Source organism: Eleutherodactylus coqui, chromosome 1, assembly GCF_035609145.1.
Source record: "Eleutherodactylus coqui strain aEleCoq1 chromosome 1, aEleCoq1.hap1, whole genome shotgun sequence".
Taxonomy (NCBI): Eukaryota; Metazoa; Chordata; class Amphibia; order Anura; family Eleutherodactylidae; genus Eleutherodactylus; species Eleutherodactylus coqui.
The window spans coordinates 250,351,391-250,360,566 of record NC_089837.1 but is presented as its reverse complement, the minus strand read 5'-3'; positions in this window follow the sequence as shown (position 1 = coordinate 250,360,566).

The window sequence follows — 9,176 nt, the reverse complement described above, 5'->3', positions numbered from 1 at the left end:
CATCTCCTGGTCTTTACAGCACTGACACTCCTCTCAACACTGCTGCCAGAAGTGTGTGTGCACCCACAGCAGCACCTCCTCCCCTCTTCTATACTCTCTTGCAAAACCAAAGAAGAGAGATGAGGGGAAAAGGATTGCAGATAGAGATGAACGAACGTACTCGTCCGAGCTTGATACTCGTTCGAGTATTAGCGTGTTCGAGATGCTCGTTACTAGAGGCGAGTACCACGTGATGTTCGAGTTACTTTCACTTTCATCTCTGAGACGTTAGCGCGCTTTTCTGGCCAATAGAAAGACAGGGAAGGCATTACAACTTCCCCCTGCGACGTTCAAGCCCTATACCACCCCCCTGCAGTGAGTGGGGTGTCACCCGAGTATATAAATCGGGCCCTCCCGCGGCTCGCCACAGATGCATTCTGACAGAGATCAGGAACAGTGCTACTGGTGCCGGAGCTGCTATAGGGAGAGCGTTAGGAGTTATTTTAGGCTTCAAGAACCCCAACGGTCCTTCTTAGGGCCACATCTGACCGTGTGCAGTACTGTTGAGGCTGCTTTTAGCAGTGTTGCACAATTTTTTTTTTTGTATATCGGCCGTGCAGAGCATTGCGTCCGCAGTCTGCAGTCATTGTACAGAGTATAGGGGCAGTACTGGTGAGGCAGGGAAAGAGATATTCAGGCTATATACGCAGTGGGCTTTTTCCAAAAAATTGATCGCCGTCATCCCGCCAGAGGGAAACAGTATACATAATATTATACGCTGCCTACAGTATCTATCTGCTAGGGGTTATAGTCCTAATTAAAACGCAGCTAAGCGTTACAGCAGGCTTGCGCAAAATTGTTTCCTGGATCTGCTGTCTCTGTTACATGATCGCCGTCATCCCGCCAGAGGGAAACAGTATACATAATATTATGCGCTGCCTACAGTATCTATCTGCTGGGGGTTGTAGTCCTAATTAATACGCAGCTAAGCGTTACAGCAGGCTTGCGCAAAATTGTTTCCTGGATCTGCTGTCTCTGTTACATGATCGCCGTCATCTCGCCAGAGCGAAACAGTATACATAATATTATACGCTGCCTACAGTATCTATCTGCTGGGGGTTGTAGTCCTAATTAATACGCAGCTAAGCGTTACAGCAGGCTTGCGCAAAATTGTTTCCTGGATCTGCTGTCTCTGTTACATCAGCGCTGTCATCCCGCCAGAGGGAAACAGTATACATAATATTATACGCTGCCTACAGTATCTATCTGCTGGGGGTTGTAGTCCTAATTAATACGCAGCTAAGCGTTACAGCAGGCTTGCGCAAAATTGTTTCCTGGATCTGCTGCAACTAAAGTCAGGGGACATAGTGCTTGGGAAAGTGCTCCAACAGTCTCATTGTAGCATCAGTGTTTGTGTTATTAGCAGCTCCCCTTATGAGGATAAATGTCCCCATGTGTATGCAATAAGTAAAAAGCTATCGATTAAAATAGCTAATGTTTTTCAAAAGTAAGCACAAGCCAAGGTTTATTCTCCATTGTAGAATGGCAACAAGCCCAATATGTATCTTAAGACATACAATTATTTTTTATTCTCTTTTTTTCTAGAACAATACGTATATTGTTCATCTTGTCTATGTTCATCCTTTCACAATGTAATTGGGTAGATTCTCCAGACCTTTATCATGATCACTGACTAGCCCCTGCAGCAACTCTTATGTAAATAGTGATTCCCCTTTGCCTGTTTGTTACAATTTTGTCCCTCCCTTTTTTTGTCCTTCCTTTTAATTCACATTACCATAACCGAGATTAATTACTGTGGTATGAATTAAAAAATTAATATACCAAACAAAATCACCACAGAAACCAAAGTGTAATTATAATAAATATACCTTTATTAACAAAAACAATAAAAACTATATATAATAGGATGACACAGCCATGTTAAAAAGCCAGATGGAGGAGGGGGGGGGGGGGGGGCTAACCACAAGCAGGAGCAGGCATCCTGTGGGAGAGCTTCACTAAGATACAAGCAATATCCAGGGCCATCAGGAACCCCATGGCGTCCAAGACCTCCATCGACACCCACATGACACTGCATACTCTTGCCATTCAGTGACTTATGGTTCTTTTTCTGGAATTTATCTGTGTTTTGGGTCCCCAGAATGTCTTCCCTTGGTGTGGGATGTCTCTTATTTGCTCCAGGGCATCGCTGATCACTCACTACGTCAGCTAGTCGTCAATTTAAGGGGGAGGGGTTGACTCATTCCTCGTGGAGACCTATTTCCCTGTGGCTGGATCAGCATGAGATTTGCACCTATACTGACCAAGAGGCAGAGACATATTGGGGAGTTAACACTGGTTCAGCATCTGAGTCTGCAGTCTGGGAGGCTTTCAAAAGCCTTCAGTAGAGGCTCTTTTATTGTGGCCATCTTGGTTTATAGAAAGTTCCTACAACAGACTAAAGAGGACTTGGAGTACCATCTCTGAGGTGGAAGCCTGCTATAGCATGGCTCCCACTGAAACAAATCATTCTGCCGTTAATTGTCTGAAGAGAGAGTATAGGCTATTCTTGCTTGATTACACCAGGAAAATAAACTTTTTGAGCTCCCAGCAGAGTCTTTGACCAAGGGCATACTCCCAATTGTGGCAAACTGAGACACATCCAAAGCCATGGTTATTGACCCTGAGCCCATCAATCGTGTACTTGCCATCTTCTATACAAATATGTATACCTACAAGCTCACTTGCCCCTTGGAAACCCCAAATGCCTATCTTCTTTCAAAATTTGTTTATTAGGTTTTCCATATTAACATTACATGCTTATAATGAAAACATCAAAGTAATTGCATTACAGGGATAGATGTAATAGAAAAAACAAAATGACTTCCCTGGGATCATATATTCTTTTTCTCTTACATAGTAACATAGTATGTAAGGCCGAATGAAGACAATGTCCATCTAGTCCAGCCTCTTTATCCTACTGTGCAGCCCCTCTATCAGGTCATTGATAAATATATTGAACAGAATGGGCCCTAATACTGAACCCTGTGGCACCCCACTAGCAAGGGCGGCCCAATCAGAGTACGAACCATTTATTACCACCCTCTGCTTTCTATCTTTGAGCCATTTCTTTATCCATATACACACGTTTTCGCCCAGACCAAGCTGTCTCATTTTATGTATCAGCCTATTATGCAGCACGGTGTCAAATGCTTTAGAGAAGTCCAGATATACGAGATCAATAGACTCTCCCAGGTACTCTCCCACTTGCTTAGCAGGTATATATTTAGCAAATGACTAGGATCAGTTGAGTGAACATTGGTAACAGAAGTAGCTTTAACTCTGGTGCTCCTCTGATACCCCGGAGAACCGCCGTCGGGCCAACTGGATTGAAAACTAAATAAGGAATGCAAGTTGAAGACATGAGCCTTTCAGCAGCTCCCCGGGGACAGAGAAGATTTCCATATCTATCTGTTGCAAGATAATGACAACTGTTAAACGATTATCAATAATGTTGTCGGGGAAGGGAGGAAAAGAAGAGAGGGGAGAAAACAACAATGTAAAAACCAAGAAGAAGACACAAATAAATAAAAAGCCAGGGGAAGAAGAAAGGGGTGGAAGTAGGGAGGAGTGGGGGGGGGGATAGCGGTCTCTCGTCTTCTCGTTAAATAATTGGATAATGGGGTGTATGTATAAGCCAGTAAGTACAAATTGTTGTCCACAGAAATTTTTGGCAGGATCGGTGTGTCATCTCTTACATTAATCCGTCTGCAGGCCACTTGGGAAACTCCAACTGCCGAAGTGGCATAGGTGCCAGAGAGTTTGAGACCCATCTTCAGATCAGAACTTCTAAGATCCTCCATATACTTAATGAAGTCCATAGCCTCCACCCAGGTAGACCTCGGAATCGCCCCCCTCTGCCTCCAATGCCGAGAAACAATGTGGCGCATGGCCAAAATGAAGTGTCTTAGAATACCCTTTTTACCAAATGCCTATCTTGACACTATTACCTTCCTGGCAATACTACAGAATAGCGTGACTATGCTAGATAGTGACTTGGACTGGGAGGAGATTGTGGAGGCTATCCAATTTTTCCCAAACAGGAAATCTCTGGGCCCTAATAGGCTCCTTATAGGAAGGTACAAAAAAAAATATTGAATTTATACCTCCGAAACATCTCGTGTTATACAGCAGTATCTTTCAGGAGGGGATTTTGCTGGTGACTATGCGTGAGGCTCTGATAGTCTTGATTCCAAAACCTGGGAAGGACACAGGGGACTGTGGATAATACTGACCTATCTCCCTTCTCAAAACCGATATTAAAATCCTAGCAGAAGTATTGGCAATGCATATAAGTAGGGCCCTCAGTCCCGTTATACACTCTGACCAGTCGAGATGTATGCCGGGCAAGACAACTTTTCACTAACCTTGTACTGTCACATTTCAACTAGGGAAAATGTACCCTGGTCTTTATTGATCAAGCTAAGGCCCTTGACTCAGTGGAGTGGAGATATTTATGGGAAGTGATGACCCATTTTGGGTTTGGGACAACCTTTCTTAAGTGGGTACAAGCACTATATTACTTCCCGGTGGCCGAGATACAGACAAACACCTACATTTTTGAGCAGTTCTACCTTGCTAGAGGAACACATCAGGGCTGCCTTCAGTCTCCAGCACTCTTCGCTATTGCAATTGAGCCGCTTCCAATTCAGATTTGAATGTCAATGGCGGTTACAGGGCTCCAGTTAAAAGCTTATGAAGAGTGCCTACTATTCTACGTGGAGGGTATTCTTCTATTCCTGCAGGATCCAGAGTACTCTTTGGCCTCAGTGCTCTCAATTTGTAACACCTTTTGAGTGTATTCCGGAGTGAGGGTCAATTGGGATAAGACTGGATTGTTGGTGTCTGATGCCCCTGTTGCATCTCTGGTCCTCTCTAACCCCTGAAGTGGACAGAAAGTATCATTTACTTGGGAATAGTGGTATGGAGGCCCACTGACCATTTTTACACAGAAGATTTAACTCCATTTTGAACGGGCAAGATATATGGCAACATGACGGGCTTCACTTTAATTGACCCTAGTAGGTCATTATGTACTTAATTAAAATAAAGTTGCTATATATATATATATATATATATATATATATATATATATATATTGAACACACCTATTTTGATCCCTATAGAATTCTTAATAACTCTCCAAAAATACTCCATTGCATACTGTAGCAAGGCTCCACCCTCAGAATCAAGTTAGAAGCTCTCTGTCTGCCTGTAGAGGGTGGGTGGGAGGGGGGGGGGAGATGGCCCTTCTCCACTTCCAGTGTTGTTACCTGGCTAGCTAATTGGTATGCATGGGGTGGTGGCTGTTCTCCACCAATTATAATCCAGTGGTGGAGATTGATCGCAGAATAGTAGGTCCTGACCAAAGCCTGAGAGGCTTATTGCTAAGGGATCTGACCACACGCATAAGTAACCTACCTACACTCATGTGGGTGACTGTCAATGTCTGGAATATTGCCTTCAGTTTGATACCTGATGAGGCAACTAAATGGTCCCCTCATACTCCTCTATGGAGCAATCTCAACCTTCCACACATGTAGTGTATGCTGGACACTGTCTTTTAGAGGTGTCATGAAATCACTATCCTCTCGGACGTTGTAGAAGGTGGTGATTTGTGTACTTTTTCACAATTACAGACACATTTCGACCTCTTTAATAGCTGCCTCTTTAGGTACTCCACCACACCCTCAGGGCCCAATTTGGGGGCCTGAATATTCCCCTTACCTTGACTTAGCTAGAAGAGTTGGTGCAGATGGCCAATTTTCTGAAGCCACTCTTCTGTTTCTATTGACAGCTGATACATAGTCTAACTTCACTGACAGACAGGACTCTTGAGAAATGGGATGTATCTGACCTGGACTCGGATGACTGGAGTGGCCTCTTGGCCGACTCTGGGTCTCCCTTAATTAGTATTAGAGATAAACTAATACAAGTCAAGTTCCTTCATAGAATATATTATACTCCTTCTCATTTATATGCTATGGGCCAACCCCCTAGTACAGACTGTCCAAGATGTTTGAGGAGTACAGGTACAATCATGCATATATTTTGGGGAATGTCATGTATTACAAACCTACTGGCAAGATATTCTGGAGTTTATGGAGATGCACCTGGGAACCCCACATAACCTATATCCTACAATTTACCTCTTTGGCCTTGTGGAAGACATTACAATTGATGCGACAACACGCACTGTATACACATTACTGCTTTTTAACGCTGAAAAAGTCATATTGCTTAACTTGAAACATCCCAAAAAACCTACTAGAGCTGCATGGCTGCATGAGATAAATGGTGTTATCCCTCTATATAAATTGACATATATGACTTAAGGTTGCCCTGCCAAATTTACCAAGATATGGGGTCAGTGAGTTGAATGCCCTAATATTGTATTGGATATGTCTGACTAATTCCTTTACTCTTGGAAATATGAAGGTCTCTCCTCTCTTAGCCTTTACAACTCACATGGATAATATGTGTTCACAGTATTGGAGGTTGTACGGTGGGTAAAGTTTTTGTTTTACTTGTTCTGGTTTCCCAGGTTGGGAGTCTTGGCCTCCTCCATTGTAAAGACCAAAGTTAACTTTTAAGAAAAAAGAGAAAATAAGAAGGTATAATTAATTTACAGGATTGGATGACCTGATGACCTAACACTGTGAATGTTTCTGATGCTTCTCTCCTTTTTTGTATGGTGTTATATAAAATACTCCCAAAAAACGATCCTTTAAAAAAAAGCCAGATGGAAGGTAATCAATAATCATATGATAAATATCAAATAAAATAAGAAAATAGATCTATAATCTTTTGTAACTGTATGAAAATTCATCTACTGTACATAAAGTACAAGAACCTAAATATACACAATGTAGTATAGTAACAAATACAATCCCTTATCATTGCCTGAAAAAAATCACAGAAAGTGGCCACATACTCACTGATACATTGATACAAGAGGGCAGAAATATAAACTACATATCTCTCAAAAATGCAGAATACATGTATCACGTGGTCTGACATCCTGTATTTGACTTTCTTGTGTAGGAATTAACACTAAGCAACCACCCCCCTTATTGTAAAGAGGGTTTGTGAGTGGTTGTCTCATCAGTGTCCTTACATCTGTCTGTTTTTGGCTCCTCCATGTAGCAGTCTGAACTCTGCATGTTTGTGGGATATGTGGTTTATATGCCTGTCCTCTTGTATCAATCTATGAGTGAGTAAGTGGCTGCTTTGTCAGATTCTTTTTCTTTATTGCCTGGAATATATATAAATATGGCAATTGCAAAGAAGCATTTACCACAATATGATAGACACGCAGTCATGGACAATATACAGACCCATTGATGGTATACTGACAATATATATATATATATATATATATATATATATATATATATATATATACACATATACATATATATATATATATATATATATATATATATATATATAAAGACGAAAGCTCTCACAGTGACTCACTCACTCACTCACTGATTCGCCACTAATTCTCCAACTTCCTGATGTCGTAGAAACATGAAATTTGGCACATGCATAGATTATGTCTAAAATAGGAAAAGGAAAAGGGTCCCAACTCGATTATTCAATTCTAAGTGCAAAAGAATTAGCGTCCAAATTTCACGTACGGAATCTAATTCTCTCACTTCCCGATGTCGTAGAAACATGAAATTTGGCACACGCATAGATTATGTCTAAAATAGGAAAAGTAAAAGGGTCCCAAGTCAATTATTCAATTCTAAGCACAAAAGAATTAGTGTCCAAATTTTACGTATGGAATCTAATTCTCTCACTTTCCGATGTCATAGAAACTTGAAATTTTGCACGAGCATTGATTATGTCATGAATAGGAAAAACTAATGGGTCCCAACTCGATTATTCAATTCTAAGCGCAAAAGAAAACCACGTGGTGTTTTCTGGGTAACGCAAAGAACCATGCAAAATGGTGAACATATTTTTTTCCTCAGTATCTCTAAAGTAACCACGACTTCATAAGATTTTCTGTGTGAACAACAGAGAAACACCAGTACCAAATTAACTTGGGGGAAGCCGGGTATATCAGCTAGTATTATATATAAAGAATACACATACTTACATTATATATACATGTTATATAATATTGAAGTTTTTATCAAAGTAAATGTTCATGACAAAATCATCAACACATTATATTCTAATTGATTAAAATTCCAAATCATGTTAGCGGTAAAATATCCAAGCCAAAGAGTAGTAATATAAGGTCAAAGATCTCACAGCAAATTAATATACAGATGATGAAAAGTATCCAAGTCTGACAATAATGGCATTAGGTCATGGATCTGAAAGTAGAATAATCCACAGGCATCCTAGGACTCAAGAAAAGCACTAGAAGTACAAAAATTGGACATATACGACAGGATTAAAAAGTACAAAAATAAAAACAAGAGAATGCCACGTCTAAATTGAGACAGACATTAAAACTACATCACAAAATTAATTAACTGCACACAGGACCAAGGCCAGATGGAAAGACTTTACAAAAGTGGTAAATTGATAGATTAGTTGAGACCAAATTGATTGGTAGTATTAAATGTGACAATCCATATTGATTCTTTGTGCAAGGATATGCTTCCAAATACCAACTTGCGAGTTAACAAGTACCCAATCCATCTCTCTGATCTTTAGAAGACTATTTTCAAATGCATGGAATTGTTTGAAATGATGAACTAGTATTTTTAGTTTGAAGAACATGTTCATATATGAATCTATGTAACTCTCTAGTGGTCAATACTACATATTTGAAATTAAATGGACATGATGCTAAATATTCTACTCCTAATTTAATGTATCTGATACGTTAAGTAATGAGATATTCTCTCATATTGGAGGAATTTGAAAAAACATTGATTGTCTCCATATTAGGGCAAGTCACACATTTACCACATGATTGGTAGCCCCACAGAGGGCTGCGAGAGCCAAGCATTTTATGAAAAGTAATAGAAGGTTCCACTGGTAAGCATGGTTTACGATTTTAGTCAGTTATTAGTAGACACCAGTATTTCACAAGGGTTTGATATATCTCTCTACTTCTAGGGTTATAAGTTGTAACAAAGCTTATCTGCTGATTATCTGAACATCCTTCA